This window comes from Delphinapterus leucas, chromosome 5, assembly GCF_059928025.1.
Source record: "Delphinapterus leucas isolate spDelLeu-1000000601 "Yukka" chromosome 5, BTC_Dleu_Yukka2, whole genome shotgun sequence".
Classification (NCBI taxonomy): domain Eukaryota; kingdom Metazoa; phylum Chordata; class Mammalia; order Artiodactyla; family Monodontidae; genus Delphinapterus; species Delphinapterus leucas.
Genome location: NC_143133.1, coordinates 42,265,205 through 42,292,772, shown reverse-complemented (window position 1 = coordinate 42,292,772; position 27,568 = coordinate 42,265,205). Strand labels below are relative to the sequence as shown.

Genomic DNA, 27,568 nt, shown 5'->3' with positions numbered 1-27,568 from the left:
GGAGAGGCCACAACAGTGAGAGGCCCGCGTACTGCAAAAAAAAAAAAAAAAAAAACAAGGGATATTATTTATTGCTTTTAAAATTAGTAAATATTTCAGTATATTTAGTACAGAAGATCCACCATATTCTGTTCTCACTTTCATACATGACAGGTGGGAGGATAGATAAATTGGTATGTCCATTTTGGAAATCATTTGGTCAGTATTAATAATGGCCTTTAAAATTTTATACCACTTGGCCCAGGAGTCTTTTTTTTTTCTTTTTCTGTTTTGGAGCCTACCCTAAGGGTATTTTATTATCGTAAATATTATTTAAGGTTTATATTTAAATATAAATATAAATATATCAAATGTTAAATATGATCATAAATATTATTAAAAGTTTATGAACCAAGATATTTACTGGAGAACTATTTGTAGTGAAATAAAAGAAAAAACAGTGGAAATGACTTATGCCAAGCAATAGGGAATACTTGAAGTAAAAGCAGGCAACAACCTTTGAATGCAATATATGTTTTGTCTATGAAGAATTTATAATGGCATAGAAATATGATTTTCTAGAATGCTAAATTTAAAAGCAGAAAATGTATTTATAGTTTGAATATAACTTTGGGAAAATATATATAACACAAAGAGAAAAAAGCCCCAAGAGGAAATATTAACAAAATGTTAATGCTGACCAACTGAGTGGTAGGTTACTGGGTGATTTTTTTCCTTTTCTCTATTTTGCAAAGTTTTTAAAATGGTTAGTGTTGGTTTATTTGAACATTTTGAAATTTAAGTCTTCACTTGCATTGTCAGTGGCAGGATGGGATGCTGGTTGAGCGTATGATTCTAGAAGTCATATTTCCTGGGTTCAAATCCTAGAGTTCTGGTTTCATTGCTTGCTAGCTGTGTTTCTTTGGTCAAGTCTCAGGTCCATTTAATTCACCAAGTATTTACTGAGTGTCTAGTATGTGCCAGGCATGGTTCAGCAAACAAACGGGTAAAATTCCCTGTGCTCATGGAGCTTCCAATCCGGTGTGTGCCACCTGCGAAACGGGAAGCAGCAGAGTGTCCAATGGACAGGGTGGCGACGAGCCAACGCTGGGGAAGTGTCTGAAACACGTGAGCCCTCAAGAAGTGCTAATGATAACTAGTACTTTTATATAATAATACCTTATATTTTTATATAAAAATGTCCACTATAGTTATAGAGTTCTGCAATTCCCAATTTCACTATCAGTTAAAAAAAAAACTTTCTGAAAGAATGCATTTGACATGGTGTATAATTGACTACTTTTGCTGGTCATTTGACAGAAATACTGATTACCCACCTAATCAGTACGTTTTTATTCTATACTTACCATAGATCAATGGACCTGGCTGTGACCAAGAGGAGCCCAGTTTTCCAAGTGCTTCCTAAGAATTTCTGCTTCCTCATACTCTTCTCAGTGACAAAATTATTTCTTATTATCTTTTGTAGCAGTCTAATATTTTTACCATTTTCAACCAGTGATGCAATTATTAGTTTAGTGCTTTCAAAACCATTAGCGTTTTAGTTTTCTAAGGATGCCATAATAAAGTACCAAAAACTGGGTGGCTTAAAACAACAGAAAGTTTAGAGGCTAGAAGTCTGGAATCAAGATATCAGCGGGACTACACTCCCTCCAAAGCCTCTAGGGGAGTGTATTTCGTTGCTTCTTCCAGCTTCTGGCGGCTTCTGGGAGGTGGCAGCATAACTCCAATCTCTGCCTCCGTATTTTCTCATAGCCCTTTCCCTGTGTATCTCTCTGTACCCTCCCTCCTTTCATAAGGATATCAGTTATTGGATTTAGGGCCCACCCTAAATCAGGATGATTTAGTCTCAGGGTCTTTAACTAATTACATTTTCAAAAACCATATTTCCAAATAAGAACACATTGTGAGATTCTAGCTGAACATGAATTCTGGGGTGGGGGGCACACTATTCAACCCATGACAAATAGCAATAATAATATCAACAATATCACTCGTGATTTTTAAGTTCTTAATATTGATGATAAATAGAATAATGGTTTCTTTAAATGTATGCTGTTCATTGCCTTCTTATAAAAGGTGGATGAGGCCCAGATTTTTCTAGTGTGATTCTGAGGAGCATGAGCCAGAAAATGTTAAGAAACAGTGTAACCTAAGGTGCTTAAGGCTCTGATTTTGTGAAGCTTTGGGAAGACTCATATATCTCCACGAGAACTGAGATATGCAAATGTTAAGGGTTGTGTCTAAGGCAAACTTACTGGAAAAACAGGAAATGAATGAGGTGCCCAAACATTTGGACAGAGATTTTGTTCTTCTTTGCCATTTCTCTTGATGTTGTAGAAATTCTGATAATCTGTTATTTACACTAAGTTGTTCATATGCCAGTCTAGTTGAATGTTGTTCCTTGTGACTGTACTATTGGTAATGGGGATTGTTTCCCCAGTAATTGAAACCTTTGAATTCCGATACCTCAGTTGAGGCAAATTCCAAAAGCACTTACTGTAAACTGAACATACAGGAATTAGTTTCTGGCAGGTGTGCATTTTGCAGTGTTTTATAGTTGTATGAAATAGATGTAATAAGGGAAGGCTTTGGACCACAATTGTCTTTGCTCTGCTGCTTTGCCAAGCAGCAACACCAGGATGTAGGACAATGGCAGAGAAAGAAGACTGACGTTCAGTTACCCACTTATTCAAAGAAGTATTTATCGAACACCTACTATGCACCATGCCCTAGGCTGTGTGTTGGGAATACCACAGTGACCAAAACAGTGCATCTTCCCTTAGAGAGATCCCAGTCTTTTAGGCTAGATGAACAAGTAAACAGGCATTCAGAGTGTAGGGGAGGAGGCCGGAATGGGGAAGAGTTCTAAGATACAAACAAGCAGAGTACCATAGCATTTAAGAGAAGGGGCATCTAATTTAATCTATGTGGTTTGGTGGTGATGGTTGGTGTCGTAAAATGTTTTATGGTGAAAATTCTCAACTAAGCAGAGGTCTGTGGAGCTAGCAGGCTCCATTATAATTACTCAATAGATCTTTTTTGGAAGGGGAGTGAAAGAATGTGCTCACAGCCTCCCATGCTTTTGAGAAGAGTGTTATTTCTACTTTTCTCACTACAACTACAGTTTGAATCAATAGGGAAATGCGTTAACCTTTGCACAGGGAATCAGAAATTTAGGGAATTATCCAGAATTCACAAGCCAATACAGTGCAAATGAATTGACACTGGAACATATCCTATAATGTATTGTCTGGAAAAAAGCCTGATACAGTTATCTCCATGTAGTAGTTGTTCAATTAATGCTAGTTAATAGAAATGACAAGAATTAATTAGGGGTAGTCAAAACTCTAGTCATTTGATGAATCTGAAGTTTTATTCTGAAAGTTAAAATAACTGAAGCCTCAGGTAGGAAACAGTTTTGTAGTGAAGCTTATGTCTTCTAAGTATTTTAAAAAATTATTTGTATATGTGTGTGTTTATAATGCTTTTTTTTTAAAAAAATAGAAGATTTGTGGTGAAAAAATCAACCTTTAAAAAATTAACTTGATTTTTAAAAATTATGTGAAATATTTAAAATACAGAAAATGTGAAAAGGAATGATATGACGGTGTCCAAAAGCTTTGTCAAATCTTAACATTTTTGGCATGTTTGCCTCAAAAAATGTTTTTTAAGAAATAAACCATCACAGATAGAGATGAACACTCTGTGTGTTCCTCTCCCATACCATTTCCTTTCCTTATTAATCAGAGATTAACAGCTAAATCCCTCTAGAATGTTATTATGAACTGGGTGTTTGTTGTTACCTAGTTGCCTACCTTTATCCAGTCTCTCTTCCTCCCTTAGAACAGATAACTTTTGACTATTTAATTTTGAAGAGGTATTTTTTTACTGTTGCTTGTTTGGTGACTATTCTTTTAAAATTGTATTTGCTCCTGTTTCTTTCTTTTTTTTTTTTTAATGTCTGAAACATTTATTTTAACATATTTCCATACAAATAACCCAAAGAAAGTTTAGTATTAGTTGTTTTTTGTTTGTTTGATCGTTTATACTGCAGGTTCTTATTAGTCATCAGTTTTATACACATCAGCGTATACATGTCAATCCCAATCACCCAATTAACCACACCACCATCCCCACCCCACCACGGTTTTCCCCCTTGGTGTCCATACGTTTGTTCTCTACATCTGTGTCTCAACTTCTGCCCTGCAAACCGGTTCATCTGTACTATTTTTCTAGGTTCCACATACATGTGTTAATATACGATATTTGTTTTTCTCTTTCTGACTTACTTCACTCTGTATGACAGTCTCTAGATCCATCCACGTGCTCCTGTTTCATGGATGCAATATCTTTTACTTCTCTGGCAATATTTTTTCCCTTTGATTTCTTTTGCTTCCTGCATTTTATCTATTTCTTTGTTTCTTTTTTAAAAAATAATTGTGTTGGTCTGTTTTATATTATAAGTGATCTTAAAAAAAACGATGATTCTTTTCTGTCCATTTATATTGAAAGTAAGGCACATAAAATCTTATTGAAAGCCCAACACATGAGGTCAAGGCTTATTGAGTGGTGAGCTTCACTCTTAGGCAATTTTCTTGCAGAATTTCTAATTGTCCAGCAACCGTAGTCTTTTTACTTGGGCTTATCAGTCTCCTGAGGAGTTCCTGTATACTCCAGGCTCTTGCCCGTGGGTATAAGCCTGACTGCTGGGCTTCGGGGAGCTGAGGAAAAGAAAGGTTTTGGACTCTCATTTCAGCATTTTTAGCTTTGCACACTTCCCTCGGCTATACCTGGTGCCCCTGAATCCAGCGTTCACTGCCCTCAGTGATAAACTTCCAGTCTTCTGTGGCCATGGGGTAAGTGAAGAGGGAAGAGTAATTATGTCATTTTGGCTACAGGAGGTGCCCTAGGAGTCTAACTGCTCCTTTCACACATATACACCTTTAATCAGTCCTTCTAGTCTTTGATCCACTATATCTCCAACTTCAAAGATATTTAGCATTTCTAATTCCTGGTTTCTATTCCATTAGGCTTTGACCAGGAAATAGAGCTAGGCTTAGGCTTAGGGTTAAATGAGAGAATTTTATATATTCTTTCTCTCTCTCTCCATCTGTATTAATCTCACCTTACCTAATGATTTGACAGTTGCCTTCCTTTTGCTCCCAGACCCGTGTATAGATCCCTAGGTCTCACCCTAGCATTTTAGGAATCCTGTTCCACATACAACATTAATGGGAATGTTGTAGATCCAATCTCTTTGTCAGCATGTTGCTTGATTCCATTTCTACTTAAGAGGTAGTGCCTGTGTCCTCTGGGCTCTCTCAGGCCTGAAGCTTGCTCAAATCCGTAGCTCCAGATGGGAGTGGGCAACAGGCATTTCCTCCCCTTTTTCATAGGTGGGAAAACCCTATATATCCATCCTTGTCCTGGCTCCCTATCTTGGGTTGTGACTTGTTTTATTTCAGTCACTCTGCAGAAGCTGAATCTTCAGCCCCACTCCAGACTCAGAGATCAGGAGCCTTATGACTACAGCCCCTCTCACTCATTTGTGTCTTTGTTCCACTCCTCATTCAAGAAAGGTAATCTTTTTCTCCCTTTATTCCTGGAAATATCTTTTTATGTATATCTATCTATCTACACACATTTATTCTATATATGTATATATTTATTGTATATATATTTATTTATTTTAGTTTTTCCCTATCACTTCTATTTGTTTGGAGCAGAGGAACAAAGTATGAATTCAATACACCATCATCACAGAAAGTCTAAATATTGATTCATCAAAAATTAACCAGATGTCAGCAACAAAAACAAAAGCCAACAACCAAAGGAAAACCCATGCCCTTTCACCTGGTAAAAAGCGGTAAGGGTTGATTGAGTCTGATTTGGATCGATTAACCAGGATACTGTATATGACTGTACTTTGAAATACCCAAAGCCCCTCACAAATCTTAATTATTTATTTTATGTTTAGGTGTCCATGTCACCCCATTAGGAAATTCTCTAAGACCTGCCTCACACCGCCCCTATTTTTACTGATGTCCCAAACATAAAAGATGAACTTCTAAAGACCTGGGATTTCTCTCTGTCTCAGACACATTCCCTGAACTTCCAACACAAACAGAAAAGCATTTTCCTGTCTCTGGAGTCCTTGAGCAATGTTTGGCCAAGAGACACACGAGACGAGGGTTAGAAGTGTGTTCTCAGCAGGCTGGGTGAGTAGAATGGCCTCCTTCCTGCACAAGCTCTCCAGCCCGGGCCCACTGCCAAGAGCACAGAAGTTCACCAGAAAGACAAACAGTGAGAAGTTCACCAAACACTTGGACTTTAATTTGCTTCTTGAAATGTCAGGTTATTTTCTTTCTTTCTGGCAGAAATTGTTGTGCCTTCTCTAACCTCACAGTCCTACTCCTGGTAGCAGTTTTCCCCGAACTTCATTAGTTCAATTCAATAAATATTTACTGAAGTGTGCCAGGCAGTGTTAGGTACTGAGAGTGTGATGATGAATACAGCATGGTTCCTGTGCTTAAGCCCTCACAGTCTGATGTCGGGAGTGGGGGAGGACAAACAGGACTGTGAATCAAGAGAATTAGTACAGGTGGCAAACCTTTGTGCTTGGAGCTCTAGCTGTGGCGTCCAGCTGCCCAGGTTCACATCTGAAGGAGTTGTTATTCACTGTGAGGCTGTGAACAGTTAGTCAGCCTCTCTGTGCTTCAGTTCCCTCATCTGTATAAAGGACATGATAACAGTGTCATGTAGTGTATATATGTACAGGCATACATATGTACACACATATACATTCAGGATTTATTATGGTGCTTTTATATATATATATATATATATATATAGTACATATGTTTTGTATACACTTGTATATGTATCTATATGTATATGTATATATGATGTATCTATATATATATTTTATCTATATCTAGCTATATCTATCTACATGTATATATGATGCAGTCTGTATATATGTGTGCTGTATGTATGTATACAGTCTGTATATATGTGTGCTGTATGTATGTATATATGTATACATGTATATATGATGCAGTCTGTATATATGTGTATATATGTGTGCTGTATGTATGTATATATGTATATTCTGTATGTTCTGTATGTAAATATACTGGTATTATAATATGTTTATATGGTTATATATTACATCAATATATACTAAATGTATATAATTGAGCCTGCCAAACAAGAAGCACTCCATAAATGTAAAACTCGATTATTATGAACATTTTAACTATGGAAAATGAAGGAGAGAGATTACACTAATAATGGATGGAACATGGACTTTAGAGTCAGACAAGTCTGGGTTTAAAACCTTGCTCAACATCTTATAACCTAGAGTAACCTTGTATGTGAAGCCCTTAGGCCATTTCAAAATCAATGCTCAAAAAGAGCTACTGTTATTATTATTATTCCTTAATTAGGCTGAAATAAAGTTTCCCCAGCTCAAAAATAATGATTACTATATTCATATTGATATAGAACAATTGTTCTTCTTATTGTCGAAGATAAGAAATATATCATTTCTAGCACAAAGGGGTCCATTATAGGTAATCAATAAATGGTGATCATTTAAAATATGATTATCGTCTCCGACCATGTATTTTTGATGTAAAGTGTCTCTTATGGGGCAGAGAAGACTAAGTTTCCAACCAAATTTTCCACTCTTCCTTCTATAGGATAGAGTTATATCTGGGAAAAAGTTGCCAAACCAGGGGCTACATCTCCTTCCCTTTTGGGCCAAGTACCTGGTTCTCATAGTAGAATATGAAAATAAGTTATGCATGTCCAGGTAAAGGTGATTAGGAAGTATGACTTTTCTCCCCTCTCTTTCCTTTCTACTAGCTGGAAGCAGAGGACTCTGAGATATTAAGAAGTGACAGAACTGTAAGATGCAAAATTCCTGCGTTCCTGAATCACCATGTGGAGGAAAGTTATCTACTGATCAGGAACACCCACATCGGATTCTTACCTGAGAAATAAATGAACTTCCATTGTGTTAAGCCAATTTGAGGGTCTATTTGTTAAAGCATCTAGTATTATCCTAATAAAATGGAATATGCTAAATGTTGAAGGTACCAGGGATGAACTACAGTTAGGTAAATTTTAGAACACTATCAAAATTAGGCCATTATAAGGTCCAGTTAAAATGTTGAGGGAATTTAAAAAGAGAGAGAGGCTCAGCCGCCGCAACAGAGGTGAGTGCTGTGCTCCAGGTGCCGCAATCCCAAGGACATGGCTTCTCTGACATTTCTGGCCAGGGGTAATCGGCAACATCCATGGGAGGAGTGGCTGTAGACACCTCGGCTCCTCAGGGGACTCAGGTCCTTCCCATCACCTCACTGAGAGCCTGTCCCGGCCATGGGGACGCCTCTTTCATCATCCCTCCGAGGCTCGCGGGACCAACGGATGGCCGCAGTGACAGAGGACCAGACTGCGGGTAGCGGCAAGAGACCTTCAAGATAGTGGAGGAGTAAGACGTAGAGATCACCTTCCTCCCCACAGGTACATGAGAAATACATCTACCTGTGGAAAAACTCCCACAGAACACCTACTGAATGCTGGCAGACGACCTCAGACTTCCCAAAAGATATATATATTTATATTTTTTTTTCCTTTTTCTCTTTTGGTGAGTGTATATGTATATGCTTCTTTGTGGGGTTTTTGTCTGTATAGCTTTACTTTAACCATTTGTCCTAGGGTTCTGTCTGTCCTTTTTTTTTTTTTTTAGTATAGTTTTTAGTGCTTGTTATCATTGGTGGATTTGGTTTTTGGTTTGGTCGCTCTCTTCTTTCTTTCTTTTTAAGTTTTTAATATTTTTTATTTTAATAACTTTATTTTACTTTATTATTTTTTTCTTTCTTTTTTTTCTTCCTTTTCTTCTGAGCTGTGTGACTGACAAGGTCTTGGTGCTGCGACCAGATGTCAGGCCTGTGCCTCTGATGTGGGAGAGCAAAGTTCAGGACATTGGTCCACCAGAGACCTCCCAGCTCCACATAATATCAAATGGCGAAGGCTCTCACAGAGATCTCCATCTCAATGCTAAGATCCAGCTCCACTCAATGACCAGCAAGCTACACTGCTGGACACCCCGTATGACAAACAATTTGCGAGACAGGAACACAATCCCACCCATTAGCAGATAGGCTACCTAAAATCATAATAAGGTCACAGACACCCCCAAACACACAACTGGATGTGATCCTGCCCACCAGAAAGACAAGATCCAGCCCCATCCACCAGAACACAGGCGCCAGTCCCCACCACCAGGAAGCGTACACAATCCACTGAACCAACTTTAGCCACTGGGGGCAGACACCAAAAACAATGGGAACTACGAACCTGCAGCCTGCAAAAAGGAGACCCCAAATAAAGTAAGTTAAGCAAAATGAGAAGACAGAGAAACATACAGCATATGAAGGAGCAAGGTAAAAACCCACCAGATCAAATAAATGAAGAGAAATAGGCAGTCTACCTGAAAAAGAATTCAGAGTAATGACAGTAAAGATGATCCAAAATCTTGGAAATAGAATGGAGAAAATACAAGAAATGTTTAACAAGGACCTAGAAGAACTAAAGAGCAAACAAGCAATGATGAACAACACAATAAATGAAATTTAAAATTCGCTAGAAGGAATCGATAGCAGAACAACTGAGGCAGAAGAATGGATAAGTGACCTGAAAGATAAAATAGTGGAAATAACTACCACAGAGCAGACTAAAGATAAAAGAATGAAAAGAATTGAGGACAGTCTCAGAGACCTCTGGGACAACATTAAATGCACCAACATTCAAATTATCAGGATCCCAGAAGAAGAAGAGAAAATGAAAGGGTCTGAGAAAATATTTGAAAAGATTATAGTTGAAAACGTCAATAATATGGGAAAGGAAATAGTCAGTCAAGTCCAGGAAGTACAGAGAGTCCCATACAGGATAAATCCAAGGAGAAACATGGCAAGACACATATTAATCAAACTATCAAAAATTAAATACAAAGAAAAAATATTAAAAGCAGCAAGGGAAAACAACAAATAACATACAAGGGAATTCCCATAAGGTTAACAGCTGATCTTTCAGCAGAAACTCTGCAAGCCAGAAGGAAGTGGCAGTACCTATTTAAAGTGATGAAAGGGAAAAACCTACAACCAAGATTACTCTACCCGGCAAGGATCTCACTTAGATTTGATGGAGAAATTAAAACCTTTACAGACAAGCAAAAGCTGAGAGAATTCAGCACCACCAAACCAGCTTTGCAACAAATGCTAAAGGAACTTCTCTAGGCAGGAAACACAAGAGAAGGAAAAGACCTACAATAACAAACCCCAAACAATTAAGAAAATGGTAATACGAACATACATATCGGTAACTACCTTAAATGTAAATGGATTAAATTCTCCAACCAAAAGACATAGACTGGCTGAATACTAGCAAACAGAATCCAACAGCACATTAAAAGGATCATAAACCATGATAAAGTGGGGTTTATCCCAGGAATGCAAGGATTCTTCAATAAACACAAATCAATCAATGTGATACACCATATTAACAACTTGAAGGAGAAAAGCCATATGATCATCTCAATAGTTGCAGAAAAACTTTTGGCAAAATTCCACACCCAGTTATGATAAAAACCCATCAGAAAGTAGGCATAGAGGGAACTTACCTCAACATAATAAGGCCATATATGACAAACCCACAGTCAACATTGTTCTCAATGCTGAAAAACTGAAACCATTTCCTCTAAGATCAGGAATAAGACAAGATTGTTCACTCTCACCACTATTATTCAACATAGTTTCGGAAGTTTTAGCCACAGCAATCAGAGAAGAAAAAGAAATAAAAGGAATACAAATCAGAAAAGAAGAAATAAAGCTGCCACTCTTTGCAGATGACATGATACTATACATAGGGAATCCTAAGATGCTACCAGAAAACTACTAGAGCTAATCAATGAATTTGGTAAAGTTGCAGGATACAAAATTAATGCACAGAAATCTCTTGCATTCCTATATACCAATGATGAAAAATCTGAAAGAGAAATTAAGGAAACACTCCCATTTACCACTGCAATAAAAAGAGTAAAATACCTAGGAATAAACCTACCTAAGGAGACAAAAGACCTGTATGCAGAAAACTATAAGACACTGATGAAAGAAATTAAAGGTGATACAAATAGATGGAGAGATATACCATGTTCTTGGATTGGAAGAATCAACATTATGAAAATGGCTATACTACGCATAACAATCTACAGATTCAATGCAATCCCTATCAAACTACCAATGGCATTTTTCTCAGAACTAGAACAAAAAATTTCAATTTGTATGGAAACACAAAAGACCCCTAATAGCCAAAGCAATCTTGACAAAGAGAAAAGGAGCTGGAGGAATCAGGCTCCCAGACTTCAGACAATACTACAAAGCTACAGTAATCAAGATTGTATGGTACTGGCACAAAAACAGACATATAGATTAATGGAACAGGATAGAAATCCGAGAGATAAACCTATACACATATGGTCACCTTATTTTTGATAAAGGAGGTTAGAATATACAATGGAGAAAAGACAGCCTCTTCAATAAGTGGTGTTAGGAAAACTGGACAGCTAAATGTAAAAGAATGAAATTAGAACACTCCCTAACACCATACACAAATATAAACTCAAAATGGATTAAAGACCTAAATGTAAGTCCAGACACTATAAAACTCTTAGAGGAAAACATAGGCAGATCACACTATGACATAAATCACAGCAAGATCATTTTTGACCCACCTCCTAGAGAAATGGAAATAGAAACAAAAGTAAACAAATGGAACCTAATGAAACTTAAAAGCTTTTGCACAGCAAAGGAAACCTTAATCAATATGAAAAGACAACCCTCAGAATGGGAGAAAATATTTGCAAATGAAGCAGCTGACAAAGTATCAATCTCCAAAATTTACAAGCAGCTCATGCAGCTCAATATCAAAAAACCAAAAAAATCGATCCAAAAATGGGCAGAAGACCTAAACAGACATTTCTCTAAAGAAGATATACAGATTGCCAACAAACACATGAAAGGAATGTCAACATCACTAATCATCAGAGAAATGGACATCAAAACTACAATGAGGTATCACCTCACACCAGTCAGAATGGCCATCATCAAAATATCTACAAACAGTAAATGCTGGAGAGGGTGTGGAGAAAAGGGAACCCTCTTGCACTGTTGGTGGGAATGTAAATTGGTACAGCCACTACGGAGAACAGTATGGATGTTCCTTAAAAAACTAAAAATAGAACTACCATACGACCCAGCAATCCCACTACTGGGCATATACCCTGAGAAAACCGTAATTCAAAAAGATTCATGTACCACAATGTTCTTTGCAGCTCTATTTACAATAGCCAGGACATGGAAGCAACCTAAGTGTCCATCAACAGATGAGTGGATAAAGAAGATGTGGCACATATATACAATGGAATATTACTCAGCCATAAAAAGAAATGAAATTGAGTTATTTGTGGTGAGGTGGATGGACCTAGAGTCTGTCATACAGAGTGAAGTAAGTCAGAAAGAGAAAAACAAATACTGTATGCTAACACATATATATGGAATGTAAAAAAAAAAAAATCGTTCTGATGAACCTAGGGACAGGACAGGAATAAAGACACAGATGTCTTGAGTCTGTGGGGAGGGAGAGGGGTAGGCTGGGATGAAGTGAGAGAGTGGCGTGGACATATATACACTACCAAATGTAAAATAGATAGCTAGTGGGAAGCAGCCACATAGCACAGAGAGATCAGCTCGGTGCTTTGTGACCACCTAGAATGGTGGGATAGGGAGGGTGGGAGGGAGACGGAAGAGGGAGGAGATGTAGGGATATATATCTATATATCTATATATATCTATATCTATCTATCTATCTATCTATATATATCTAATTCACTTTGTTATATAGCAGATACTAACACACCATTGTAAAGCAATTATACTCCAATAAAGATGTTAAATAAATAAATAAATAAATAAAAGAGAGAGAGAGAGAGGAGACCAGAAGAGGTATCATCAAAGATAAGAGCTTTGCCTGGAACTTGAAGAATCTGGACATTTAGCAAATCTGGGTGAGGTATTTACTGGAGGTAGAAGAAGCCAGAGAAATGTAAGGATAATGTTTAGTAGAGAGAGATTACCTCCTTTGAACTTGCATGCAAGAGGGTACAAAGTGGAATCGAGAAAATTAAAGATAAGAAGGTGGATAGAATCCAAATTTTGAGGAGAAATTGGAATGAAAAACAACTGTCTGACTACTTTATTCTACCAGCAATGGAGAATTATTGATAGGTTTTGAGTAGAGGAAGGGATATGATCAGATTGCACTTAGATGACATTTATCGGGAAGTTCTGCAAAAGATGGTCATGAAGAGAGAGTAACTGAAAACAGGGAAGTTAATTAAGTGATTAATGTAATCATCTATGGGAGGAGTCACCAGTATTTGAGCTAGAAAATGGTGATGGAAATGGAGTAGATGAGATGAAAGCAAAATATATTATGGAGATAAGATAATAGATACTGTCAATTGATTAGATTTGTGGAGCAAAGAGACAACAAATATAGAGTCAGGTTTGTTAACTTAGGTGACTGGGAGGATGATGGTGACAATATAAGTGAGGAAGGGAGGATGAGTATGGAGGAGGAAATGGGGGAGAGTTAAATTTATTTTGGATGTTAGTAATAGGATATTTGTGTGGGATAGACTGTTGATGTTGATCAACAGGTGGTTCTTGTTTATGGACTAGTGTTGAGGAAAGAGCTTCAGTCACATCAGTAATGTTTCTTGTAAGAGGTGGATTTATAATGACTGTTTGAATGGGGATGTCGGATACTGATTGGTGAGCTAAAGAAACTAGAGACACAGCGTCTTACCTCAGGCTACTGTAACAAAAAATCATAGACTGCATAGTTTAAACAACAGACTATCTTTTTTTTTTTTTAGCTTTGGAGGTCAGGGTCCATGATCAAGGTGCCAGCCAATTTGGTGTCTGATGAGAGTGGTCTCCTTGGGTTGCAGGCAGCTACCTGCTCACTATGTCCTGACAAGAGGGAAGAGAGAGCAAGATCTCTGTTATCTCTTCTTATAAGGGCACTGATCTCATTCATGCAGGCTCCACTCTCATGACCTAATTACATCCAAAGACCTCATCTCCAAATACCATCACACTGCAGGTTAGAACTTCAACATATGATTTTGGGGGGACATAAACACTCAGTCCTTAATGCATAGATATTCAAGTCAAGGAGAAAGTAGCTAAAGTCAGGGTAGAGGAGATTCTTAAAGAAGTTTAATCAGAAAAGGCAAAAGTGATTGAAGCTGAAAATTTTTAGTCATTTCCATAATATTAAGAGAAAGAGAAACATTTAATCTAATTGATCATTGAGGAGAAGCCAGGAATGTGGAAATGCTACCTAACTTTTTTTTTTTTTTTTTTTTTTTTTTTGCGGTACACAGTCCTCTCACTGTTGTGGCCTCTCCCGTTGCGGAGCACAGGCTCCGGACGCGCAGGCTCAGCGGCCATGGCTCACGGGCCCAGCCGCTCCGCGGCATGTGAGATCTTCCCGGACCGGGGCACGAACCTGTGTCACCTGCATCGGCAGGTGGAGTCTCAACCACTGCGCCACCAGGGAAGACCCTAACTTTTGAAAGTACCTGTCATGGCAAGATTTGAAATTTGGCTTTACATTAATATCCCATTAATTTAAAAAAAAAGAAAAAAATTCTGAGGCTTTTAATACAAATATTAGTTTAGCCGATTTATAAAGTTTATTTGGCATGGTCTCCTTGCTGAAGATGGTTGTTTCTCTTATTCAGTTCACTTTTGATCTGAGTCTAGTTAGACTTTGTTTGAACATTGAATCTGTGGATTAAAGGAATTATAGACCTAGATGAGCCCCTAGAGATGATTTTAGAGTCCTGTTTTTCAAACTGTGTTCCTAGGAACCCCAGGAATGAAGAGGATGTGTATCACAGTTTACCTTAGATGTGAGAGTGGTGAGTGCCTGAGTGGGAATAGACACCTCCCATATTACCCCCACCCCACTCTTCAACCAGCCAGATCCACGTGGATTCTGTGTTATATATTGGGTTGGCCAAAAAGTTCGTTTGGGTTTTTCTGTAAGATGGTACAGAAAAACCTGAACGATCCTTTTGGCCAACCCAATATTAGGCTACTAAAATGCCATTTGAAGAAAGGATTTCATGCCTCTATGTCTACACTAATGTGAAAAGCAATGTTTGAGATCGAGATCAAGGTCAAGGGTCTGTAAACTTGGTCTGTAAAGGGCCAGATGATAAATATTTAAAAAGTTGAACTCCATACTGTCTCTGTTACAGCTATTCAACCACTGTAGCAGAAAAACTATTATAGACAATACAGAAAGAAATGAGCATGGCTGTGTTCCGATAAAACTTTATTTACAAAAACATGTGTTGGATTCGTTTATAGACCCTGATCTCTAGCAACCCTCCACTCATTTTACATGTTAAGAAATACAGGTAGAGTGAGATTAAAAGACTTACTTAAGGTAATATAACAGTAGTTGTTATGAGAATGAAACCTCAGGCTCCTCATTCATTTCAGTCACTCTCTACTCTGCCGCATCCATACGCAGTGTTTCTCAAAATTCCTCAACATGGTGTTCTGTTCACATTCTCGCATTCTGTAAGATTCAGTTAATTATATATCCTTGTTGTGTACTCTCTTCACAAACAGAATGCTTTGCAGGTATTGTCTCTTTTAATGTTTGCAACAACCCTATAATGCAGATATTATTCTCCATTTTATAAAGAAGAAAATGGAAGTTTAGAGACTTGCCCAGTGTCACAATTTTAATTGACTTCTGAATAATCCTTTTTGGCTCAGGCCACTCACCTTAGAATTATCACCTACTCCTCCCTTCCTCTTGGACACCACAGTCAATCAATCAGGAATTTGGCTCTGCCTTCAAAATAGGTTCAGAATCCAGCCACCTCTCATCACCTCCACGATTACCATCTTCTCCTCATCTACTGTCATCTCTCTCCAGGATAACTGCAATGATCTCCTGGCAGTTCCCCCTGCCTCTAGCTTTGTACATTTAAGGTTTATTCCCACCATGGCAGCTGGAGTGTTCTTGTTGAAACATGAGACAGATAATGGCAATTCTCTGCTGAAACCCTGCCGTGGCTACCCATGTCACTCAATAAAGGCAGAAATCCTACTGTGGCCATCATGGCCCTGTATAATCTTCCCAGTCTTAACTCTTTTCCTCCTCTCCCCTCTCTCTTGGTACCTAACCTTGTGGGCTTCCTTACTGTTCCTGGACAGATCTGGCTGGGCCCTGCATTAGGGCCTTGTCTCTATCTGTTCCCCTACCGGCATTGCTTCCCCTCCTCCACCCCATATCCACATGGTCACCCACCTACTCACCCTCTTCTGGTTTCTGCTTACATGCCATCTTCTCAATAGGTCTAGCTTGAAAACCTTATTTAATACTGCATTCTAAACTTCCTTGCCACATATTTTCCAGGCCATTAAATCAGTTCTATGTTTTCTTTTTCCCATAGCGTTTACCAGCTTCTAATATACTATATGATTTATTTATTATGCTTCTTGTTCATTGTCTTACTCTCTCTCAGTCCCCAACCAATGTCCTTGACTGTACAGGGGTCTATATTTTGTCAAACTTTGTTTCCTAGTGCTTTGAGCAGTGCTGGGCACTTAGTAGGCACTGAATAAATATTTATTGAATGAATGAATGAATGAAACTTTCTTATTTCAAGGCCAGGTTCTTAATAACTAAATTATATTCTAAAGGAGTGAGAATTAAATGAGGGAATGAATGAACAAAATGAGTGACTCTTCTACTAGTTTGAGAGTTCACTGGGAGACCTTGGGTTGTATGTGAGCATGTCCGGCTCAAAGAAGGTACTTAGTGACTGCTTGCAGAAGTAATGTATATCCTGCAGCACCAATTCTGACATTTGGTAGCCCTGTTACCCTGTAAAATACTTCCCTCCTGTTTTGGCCCATCATGACCACAATTACTTCTCTTAGCCAAAAAAGCCCTTTTTCCCCTTGGCTGAGATTCAGACCCTGCTGCTATCAGCCAGAATGGGCAACAAAAAGGAACTTCAGAGGGAAGGACAACAGTCACTTTCTTTCAGCAGGCTTCCTCCCAGACTGTTTAAGCCTCTCTCCATGTCCTCTGTTTTAAACCTTTTTGCTTTCTTTGCTTTGCAGGATTCTAACTGACAGCCCAAAGAGGTGACTCTGGCTGGAAAGTATAAGAGTGGGAGAATCCTGGGGAATCCCTTCCTCAGGAAATACTGAAAATTCTTGTATTTTATATTCCAGAGCCCAGATATTGGGGCAAAATCAAAGAAAATAGCAATTTGGTACTTACAAAACAGCAATTCTGTAGCAGCAAATTTGTCTATAGCAAGTTCAGTCTGAAGACAAAGCCCTGATAACTCCTTCTAATGCTCTTGCACCCCAACCTCCAACCTTAAGTTTTTTCATGTCAACACATCCTGAGTGTCAGAAAATTACAGGTACCAGCTCTGCCACTTAGGAACTATGTCATCTTAGGCAAGTCACTTAGTTTTTCTGAGCTTCATTATATTACCTGTAAAATGGAAATATTAAATCCAGAACATCATGAGAAAAAAACCAAGATACTGTGTTATTTGTGAAATACTTTCTGATTTTCTTTAACAGTTAATTTCTATATATGTGACAAAATCTCATAGCTCTACACACACACACACACACACACACACACACACAATACATCTAAAAATTGGTGAAATCTGAATAAGATCTGTAGTTGAAACTGACCAATGTCAATTTATCAGTTTTGATGATGAATATAAGATATATGGAAGATGTTACCATAGGGGAAAGCTGGGGGGAGGATACACAGAATTCTGCATTATTTGACAATGTCTTGCAAGTCTAAAGTTATTTCAAAGTAAGTTTTTAAAAAAGTTAATTCCTGCTGCTTTTTGTCCTCTTGAAACACCTTCCAAATGCTTTTAATAGAACATGTCATACTTAGAACTGCTGGATCTGATTCTCTCAAGGACTCTGTGCTCCTTGAGGGTGCAGTTGCTTTCTTATCTGTTCTTATTCACTAGGCTAGCATACTGCTTTGGCACAGGTTGGTGTTCACAAATTTTTATTGATTTTTTTCAGCTCAGAATATCAAAATAAGCAACTTCTCTTCTTAGATACTCTGGTGCTGAAAATATCTGAAAATATTTAAAGAAAATTAGCTTTTGTTGACGGCCAGTCACTTTATATAAAGTTCTTTTAATTAATCCCCATAGCAATCTTATGAGGTATAAACTATAATTCCCATTTTACAGATGAGGAACCTGAGCCTCAAAAAGCTAAATCTACTCGCCAAAGATGGGCGGGATGGAGGTAGATTCAAGCCCTAAGTCTGTCTGGCTCCGAAGTCCATTTTCTTTCATTCATTCATTCATTTATTCAAAAATGTTTATAGATCAACGAGTATTCGTCAGGGGGGTCATTCTCAGACCTTAAAATATAGTCACGAACAAACACAAAGATTGCTCCTATTGTGCGGCTGACATTCAAGTGACGAAATACTGATGATAAAGAGTAAATAAAATTAAGAAAAAAAGCACGTGGACACAAAGGAGAAAGAACAAGGAAGGGAAATTAAGACAGTGGGGACTGAGGGCAATTTGTAGTAGGAAATAGAATGTTCAGGGTAGGCTTCACTGAGAATACAAGATTTGAGCAAGGTTGATACAAGATTTGAGCAATGGAGTTAACTAAGCAGATCTTTGGGTAAAGAGCCTTCTAGGTGGAGGAGCAGCCAGTGCAAATGCCCCCAGACTGTGGACATGGGCCTGGTGTGTGTGTGGACAGGCAAAGAGGCTGCTTTGATTGGAGCAGAGTAGGCACATGGGGAAGTAGTAGGAGAGGTCAGGGATGGAATGCAGATCATAGTGGACCAGAGAGGTCATTGCAAGGACTTGTGAGGGGTTTGGTTTTGCTCTGAGACAGGAACTACTGCAGGGCTTTGAGCAAAGGAGTGACGTAAGCTGACTCACACCTTTATGGGCTCTCTCTGGCTGCTGTGTGGAGCCTAGGCTAGGCTGAAGGAGTCAAGGTCAGAAGCAGGAGACCAAATGAGAGGCTGTTGCAGTATTCCAGGCTAGAAGTGGCAGTGGCTTCAAAATGGCAGTTGGAGTTGAGGGCCTACCTTTTTCCTAATACTTCTCTCACCAGATGATGGCCTGTCTTTCACTGGTGTTTACAGAACCTCAGACAGTTGGTTCATCAAGCGCAAGGTGGCCTTTTCTTTCTCCCCCTGTACCATGTGGCTCAGATCCTCACTCTTTCTCCTCCCAGCTTCCCACACATGCACCCTGAAACCGGTGCTGCACATCCTAACTCCTTCCTCTGCTCTGGCCCACTGTGTGCCCCGGACCTTGCCACAGTGGCCCCCAGACTCTTTCTTGCCTGCTTGTCCCTGTTGGCTATTGTTATTTTCTCAGACACCTGTTTGCCCTGATCTGTTATATGTTGTGAAACAAAAAGGCTTGCGGTTGCTAATGGATGAACTTGGAAACACAGTGGGGCCTCCACCCATCACCCCAATGCTGGAAGGCTGGAAAACTGACTCTCAGTTTCCACTCCTGCCAGCTGAGGATAATCAACACCTGTCTCATGGGAACATCGAGTGGCCCAATGGGACAACATGTGGGGAGTTGCGCTGCAACAAGAACATTCCGTAGATAATAGGGAAGAGGGAAGAGACTTTGTTCAATGCACACTGGAGCCAAGCACTTAGTATCCACTATCTCATGTGATCTTTACAAGGACTCTGTGGGTTGGTGCTAACCTTCCTGCTTCCCAGATGAGAGAGACTCAAGAATAAAGTAGCCAGCAATGAATCCATTGCCAATTCTATTTTGGGGGTGTGGGCAACCTCCAAAGCAGAAAGAAGGTTCACATCTGTAAAAGACAACAAATTCCTTGCTAAAAAAATTAAAATGAAATGATAAAAAGGAAAGCTTGATTTCTTAGGCCTGGGCATGATTGAGTCAATGAGTCAAACCAGCAAATTCTCCAGTGCCTCTGTCAGTGTCAGCCCTCGTGTGGATGTGGACACCAAGTGAGGGTTTCCCACAGCCTGCTGTGGGTGCTTCTCCTTGGCCTACAGAGGGAAGGGTTGTGTGAATGCTTTCCCATGACACCAAAATGCAGCTAAGCAGAAAGGACACATGGCTTGGGGCTGGAAAGACATTTATTACAACCTGGCAATGGAATCCATTTGGCCCAGTCCAGCTAAGAGTGGCAAGTTGGGACACGAGTCGTATCTAATGATAAAGAACTCCTCTTCATTGTGTGTAGTTGTCTTCCCCACTCCCCACAAGGTGCAGGGCTCATGAGCATGTGGATTGTGCCTGGGGTGCAGAAATGTACTGAGAAGGTGGTGCCTAGGTAGCCCTGCCCTGCATGTGTTAATCACCCAGTTAGAAGGCCATTTGGGCTGATTTGTATCTTGTCAACATTTTAAAAACTGGTAATTTTCTCACCCAGAATGTGATATTTCCCCTTTGCCAGAATCTGGAAAGGAGGTCAAAGGAGTTGACATCTCCAAAGCCAGGAGCCTTTTATTTCTTCTGCTGCAGGAGTTTTCTGAATGCTGATAGAAGTATGGCTGTGATGGCTAATCGTATGAGTAAACTTGGAGAGGCTATGGTGACTAGTGGCCTTCCAAGCAAAGATTGTGTTTTCCCAAAGAAGGAATTTGGTCTCCAGATTGTAACATAGAAATCGTGTTTGAGTTTACAGCCTTTGAACTCAAGTGGTATTCGAAGGGTGTCTGCTGTTTTACTGCAGACTCAGAAAGGGAGCCTCCACACCGTTGCCTACTGGATGTCAAGCTGGTAGGGCTGGGGCTAAGCAGCAAGGCTGCAGTGTCTTTAGCCACTCAGCCTTTTGCAACAGGCTTTTCATTTTGTAGGACAGAACTGATTGAGTACAAAAGAATACGAGTGTTGGAGTCAAAGGGCCCAGGGGTATGTCCATGGGCAGATTCCAGACATTCTGAGAGCTTCAGTCCTTTGAGAACTTTGAATTAAGTTGGGGTGCCCATACTTTTCTCTGTAGAGCACCTCCCCTTTTATTTACTGTTGCCACATGGAACCCATATCTTGATTTTATTCACCAAACATATTGAGTGTATTTACTTTCTGTTGGTTTATATTTATTTTATTAATTTATTTTATTTATTTTTGTTAAGTGATAGTGTTACATGTATTAATTTATTGTAGCAGGAGATGACCTCATTGTGATGATAAAATCCCAATCATTAGCAAAGAGGCAATTTTATAGTTAAATTAGGTGACTTGATATTAATATTGCTATACCTGCTTCTCTTTTTGTCAACTTTTGCCTATCATATAGTTTTCCAATTTTTTATTTTATTTGATATATTTATTTTAGGAGTGTGTATTATGATATATGAAGTTGTATTAAAAAAACCTCAGGTTCTGTCCTTTAATAGAGGAATTTAACTTATTTACATTTTTGTGATTACCAGCATATTTGGCCCATGTGAACATAATTTAATCAATGTAAATTACCCATAAGGATAGCTGAACTATCAAAATAGGTTGGGGACTACAAAAGCTCCCTTTCAGTGCTCCTGAAGTCCTTTGGGACTCTAAAATTCCACAATGTTCCTCATTTGTACATGTGGATGCTGGAACCCTTATCTGAGTATTCCCTAAAGTGGTACCTAGGCAAGAAGCAGGGTGCAGCTGAATCATGGCCAGGGAGGCTTCCATTTGTATATTTGCAAGCTGCTTCCCTCTTTGCTTCTGCATCTGTCCTGCTTTGCTTTTGGATTTGTCCTTTCAGATTCCTGGCTAAGGAGATGACTGCCTGAGTGATACTATTTTTGTATTACTTTCTAAGACACAATTATCTCTGTGAAATCCTGCAGTAGCAATTCACTCACTCATCCATATATCCATGCATTTATGCATGCATGCATGCGTGCAACCATCCTTCCATCCATCTTTCCATCCATCTATCCATCCATCCATCCACCCAACAAATATTTACCAGCATACTTCATCCACCAGCTCTTGTTCTGGGTGCTATTAGGAGAGATCACTTAAGTGTACAGATAAACTATTTTGGAGGTCTAGAGAAATTCTACCCTTGGGGACCACAGGGGACAGTTCTAATCTCCATTTCCATGCACAGCCTCAGCTCTGCCGACCATAGCTTTGTGTTTGTTCTGGCCTCTTTCTCTGAGCACAGGCCTGTGATCTGCAGTGCCATGGCTGACCACTATTCTTGGCCTTGGCTTCATCTCATTCTGCTCCATCGTGACAGTTCAGGGCCTTGGAGTTCCTCTGAGGGCTCCTGCCGGGGGTTTCAGTCACCTCCTTCTCTCACTCCTCCCTGAAATCGTGTTTCTGACAGTGAGGACTGATGTTGGCCCCTCTCCTCTCTGAGTCTCAGGCCTTTTGATCATGGTTGCATTTCTCCAAGTGGATGATTCTTTTTCTTCAGGGGTGGCCCTTTTAAAGAGTGACCCCAGCCTGTAAGCCCATTTGGAGCTGTGGGAAAGGAGCATCCCGTCCTGATGGATGGATATACCTGCAGTCTCCTGAGTGGCTTTGCCCCTGGACCTCACTGCTCATGCTTAGCGCTCAGGCTGAGGCTCTTGCTGCTCAAATATCCCCATGACCCCCTGCACGCTGTGGGTGGTGGCACAAGCCAGGCTTCCTTGTCCTTTACTTCTCTCCTGGATGTGATTGCATGTCTCTCCCTTAAGAAAGAGATTGACATGAAAAACAAACTGGGAGTAGTGTAAAGAGCTCCGTGAAGAGATGGCTGCAGTGCTCTGAATCACCACCTCCCGAGTCCGAGGTGGTGGGACAGGTGAGGTTCAGCGAAGGCTTTCTAGCAGAAGGGCCTGTAATAGGAGGCCTGAGTGGTCGAAGGGGTTAGCGGTAAACTGGAGGGTGGGCAGAATAGTTTCAGGTGGAGTGAACACCTTGAGAGGTGATCAAAAACCTGGAATCAGTCCCCTGAGCCAGGAGCACTGGGTGTGAGGGAGAAAGTGATGTGGGAAGGAAGGAAAGGTAATCTGGGGCTACGACAAAGGAGCTGTTTCTCACTCTCACTCCTGGGATACTGCCACCCCAATGGGAGGGAAGCACCTGAATCCATAATCCTCTCCTCAAATAAATGAATCCCCTCCAAGGGGTACTTTCTGATTGGACCCTTGGCAGCTGAGTGAAGCAGATGGACACACTTCAAGTCACCTTCCCTTGTCATACTCCACTTCAAGGAACACCAGCCCAGTTCCTGAAAATTCACGTTGCAAAATCATGTGGATACTCTCACTTCAATTGTGTAAAAACAGCCACGTGAGAAAAAAAGGCTGGAAAGAACTACGTAAAAGGATGTAATTATGTTAGGGTGATGTGTTTGCTGGTGGGCATTCTTGCCTCTATATTACGTGGGCTTTCTTTTTTTTTTTTTTTTGGTTTTGTTTTACTAACTTTAAAATTATTGTAAAAAGAATTATACTTGAATTACATTCAAAAAAGGTTTCCGACAGACATCCTGGGTCTGATTTCTAGGTCACGGCCAGAGAAACTCATCTCCCAGGAGGAATTGGTCTTGGTTTGTAATATATTAGCAGAGGCTCTATTAGGAAATGATAAGGCCACATACTGAGGTCTCTAGAAATATAAGTGATTTCTCTGCTGATGGCAAGGAGTGTTATCCTACATCAGCCTAATGAATTTGCTCTTTTCGCATTTATGGGTCCCGTTAGGGTGTCTCACTTGTGGTGGTTGCTATTTCAGAAAATGGAAGGAAGTTCAGCAACACTGTTTGTGATGTGGCTGCAGCATTCCCTGCTGGCTGAGGGTCCCAGAGAGCCCAGCATACAATACCCTTTGTTTAAGCATCTGCATCTTTCCCTCAAGCAGGCTGTCAGCGCCAGGGAAGCAATCACCTTCCCTACTCTCACACAAACCAGAAATCGAAGCACAATTTGGCCTCTTTGTCATTTTCAAAAATCAAATCTGCCTAGGGACCAAGTTTCAGCAGCAGATGTTTTTGCTTTATGTTTTATTTAAAGATGTTTAATTTTGAACCTTGTGTATTTCCAATGTGTGTGTGTGTGTTTTGTAGAACAGACTGTGTACATGTATAAAAAACCAGTGATTTATGTGTAACAGTCATTTCATTAACAGTCAGTGCTTTTTAAAAAATTTAAAAGATGAATTAAAATTAATTAAAGATTAATTAAAATCAGATAAATTAAAATTATTATAGTTATTATTTTTATTATTTTACTTAAAATAATAACAACTATACGACAAATATACCAAATATTCCATGGCAAGCTTTGCACCAAATGGTTTACATATAATTTCTCTTTAAGCCTTATCAGAATATTATGAAGTAGACAGAGAAATTTAATATCCATTTTATGAATGAAGTTTCAGAGGGGTAATGACTTGCCCAAGTTCTCACGACCAATGAGTAGGAAGCTAAAACTTTAACCCAGGTGTGTTTGATGCTACAGAATATACATGAACTATAATCTATGTGATATTACATGTACATATGTGTATATGTGTGTGTATACCTTTATATCATGTTATCTATATATGACATCTGAACTTTCAAATCATTTTCTCTCTGTCTCTCTCTTTCTGTCTTCTTTCTCGCTTTTCCTCTTCACTCCTTCTGATTGTTGACTAAGCCTGTTGTTCAGAGACATGACCTGCAGATTCTCTGAGCTTTAGCTTCCTTGTCTCATGTGCTGGTTGGTGCCAACAAGAGCTGGTGGTCTGTGTAACCACCAAGGCTGTTGTGAGGATTAAGTTTGAGGATGGATGTGAAAGCCCTTTATGAGCCACAAAGTGTCATAGTCACTCTGTCCTGTGCCTTGGGCTGCAAGTCCTCTGGGATGAGGATTTATCTTTCAGGAGAGACAGGAAAGTAAGGAAAACAGGAATCACTGCTGAGCCAGCCTCACAGACAAGCAGGATTTAGAAAAGGTCACATGGGATCCAGCAAAAGTCCAGGCACCAGGATTAGTCAGCATCCCAAGGTGGGGGCATCTGTTTTTCTGACTTCAAGATTATGTCATCATAACAACTTCACGGCTCTCTGCCTCTGCTTATGCTGAACCTGCCATTATTGATTAACTTATTTCTATTCCTGTTTCTCCATTTTATGGCTTTTGCTACCTCATAGCTCACAGCCATCTCTTCAAAGTTACTCTGCTTTAGGACCACTGTTAAGGACCACTGACTCTTTCTGTAGGTCTCATTCTCAAACAGCCAAGGAAGAAGATTCAGTTTATTAGCATTAGTGTTGTGCTGGTAAATATTTAATAACTGGCTATCTGTAGGAGATTGGGGTGGGAGGAAGTCCTGATTTGTAGAGTTTGTCAATTTCCATGATGCAAATATTCCCACTATGGTTGATTTCAAGCTACCGACACAATGTCACCTGGCTCCTTGAATCCTGAAAATTGAACAGTTGGATCCTATGAGCTAGTATGAGCTAGCTCCTGCCCATCACTTTCATCCCATCTGCCACTGCACAGTTTCTGGTCAGTTTGGGGATTGTCTGGCCTTGAACTGGGTTCCCATCCTGGTCCACTTAACTATGGCCACGGTACCAGGAACATGTGTTGAACCTTTCTCAGAAAGTCCTTGGGTAAGAAGGGGTTTCCAGTGTGTAATAATCTCCAACACAAACATTATTTGTTTAACTCTCATTTTATGGATGTCTCCGAGACCTTAATAAAATAAAAGGAAAACTATAAAAATATAAATTAGGAAATGACTAATGCTGCAAAAGATGTGCAAAAAATATGAAATGGGAATTCAGAGACAAGAAATGTCACTGCCAGGTGGAAGCAAAAAGGAAGGCTTTTCAGATCCTATAACATTTGAACTGAGCCTTTCAAGGATGGCAAGACTTAGAGATGTAGAAATAGAGGAGAATGTGTTCAGGACACAAAGAACAAGAGCTGGAACAACACATGGACTAGAGAAAGCATGGGACAGGTATGGAGTCAGCACTTCAGTTAATGCAGTAGAAGGTATGTGAAGGGGAGAAGAAGATGATTGCATTATCAAGGAAAGTCATAGAGGACCTTTGGTGTAAACTGAGGTGGCTGGAATACACTAAACTGCTTTTCTCTGTTGTTATTACCAAATAAAAGTGGAATATAAATTTATTTGTGTATTATCTATACCGTTACATGGGTCTATTGGAATAGAATATTGAAAGCTTATGACAATAAGACTCCGCTAAGGTTCTTGACCTTCTCCATCCTTTTAAACACCTGACCTTATTATTTATATTAATATCTTGCACTAAATAGTGTCAAAAACATGAGGCAGACCATTGGTGAGAATAAGACTGGGGTGAATCTGGAGACCTGTGTCTTAGTCTCTGCTTTGTCACCGATTTGAGGAATGACCTGTGGAAAGTCGTCTCTTTGCCAACCTTGGTATCCTCACATTTGACATCTTGCGGGATGGTTACTTGATGGTTGCTTTCCTAGACTTTCTGAGTCTATAATCACATACACATGATCTCTCCAACTTTATTTCAGATAAAGTCATTCATTTTGGGATGCTGGAAAATAGCAAAGAACTCTGTGCCTTTGGTATGTATAACTCTCTTTGGGAGATAGCTAATACTGGAAGCACTGCCAGGGTTCATGTATGATGGTGGATGAGAACTCTGGTTAATTGAATTTTTGTTGTTGTTGTTGTTAAAGTGAAGATTAGCTAGAAAAACCTATATAAACCCTTGCTGTTAGCAATATGTCTCAAGTGTACTAGTTAACTTTTTTTCATCTAAGAAACACAGTTTTTTAAAATAAGAAACCAGGCACATAAGGACTATGTATGTGCCAGCCTCTGAGATAATTACTATAAAACAACATCGTATCATCATCATCGTCATCATCGTCATCACCATCACAGCTATCATTTACTGAACACTTATTTTCTGCCAGGTACTGTTCTGAGAGCTTTACATGCATAATTTCAGTCAGTATTCCCAAGAAACATAAAAGCTAGACAAACATGTGGTGGGTTGAATGGTGGTCCCCCAAAAGATATGTCTATGTCCTAATCCCTGGAACCTATGAATGTGACCTTATTTAGAAAAAAGTCTTCATAGATCTAATTGAGTTAAGGGTCTTGAGATGAGGATATCATCTGGATTATCAAGATGGGCCATAAACCAATGAAAAATATCCTTATAAGAGATATGCAGAGAGGAGACAAATAGAGAAGAAGAAAAGATCACATGACATTGGAGGCAGAGGTTGCAGTTGTGTGGCCATGAGTCAGGGAACACCCTGTGCCTCCTTGAGGAGATGACGAACCGATCATTTCCTACAATCTTCAGAGGGAGCACAGCCCTGTTGAGACCTTAATATCAGATATCAAGCCTTCAGAACTGTAAGAGTA

The 27,568-nt window shown here is 39.5% G+C and overlaps 1 long non-coding RNA gene across 1 annotated transcript in view; it reads left to right on the top strand.

Annotated features, from left to right (window-relative positions):
• The window catches only part of LOC111171437 (uncharacterized), a 68,391-nt gene extending 51,018 nt beyond the window's left edge, over positions 1-17,373 (top strand). Inside the window, exons 4-6 of the long non-coding RNA XR_016393248.1 lie at positions 5,466-5,579; positions 5,694-5,866; positions 7,870-17,373. This is a non-coding gene — a long non-coding RNA (uncharacterized LOC111171437). The remainder of the gene's footprint in view (positions 1-5,465; positions 5,580-5,693; positions 5,867-7,869) is intronic.
• The last annotated feature ends 10,195 nt before the right edge of the window (positions 17,374-27,568 follow it).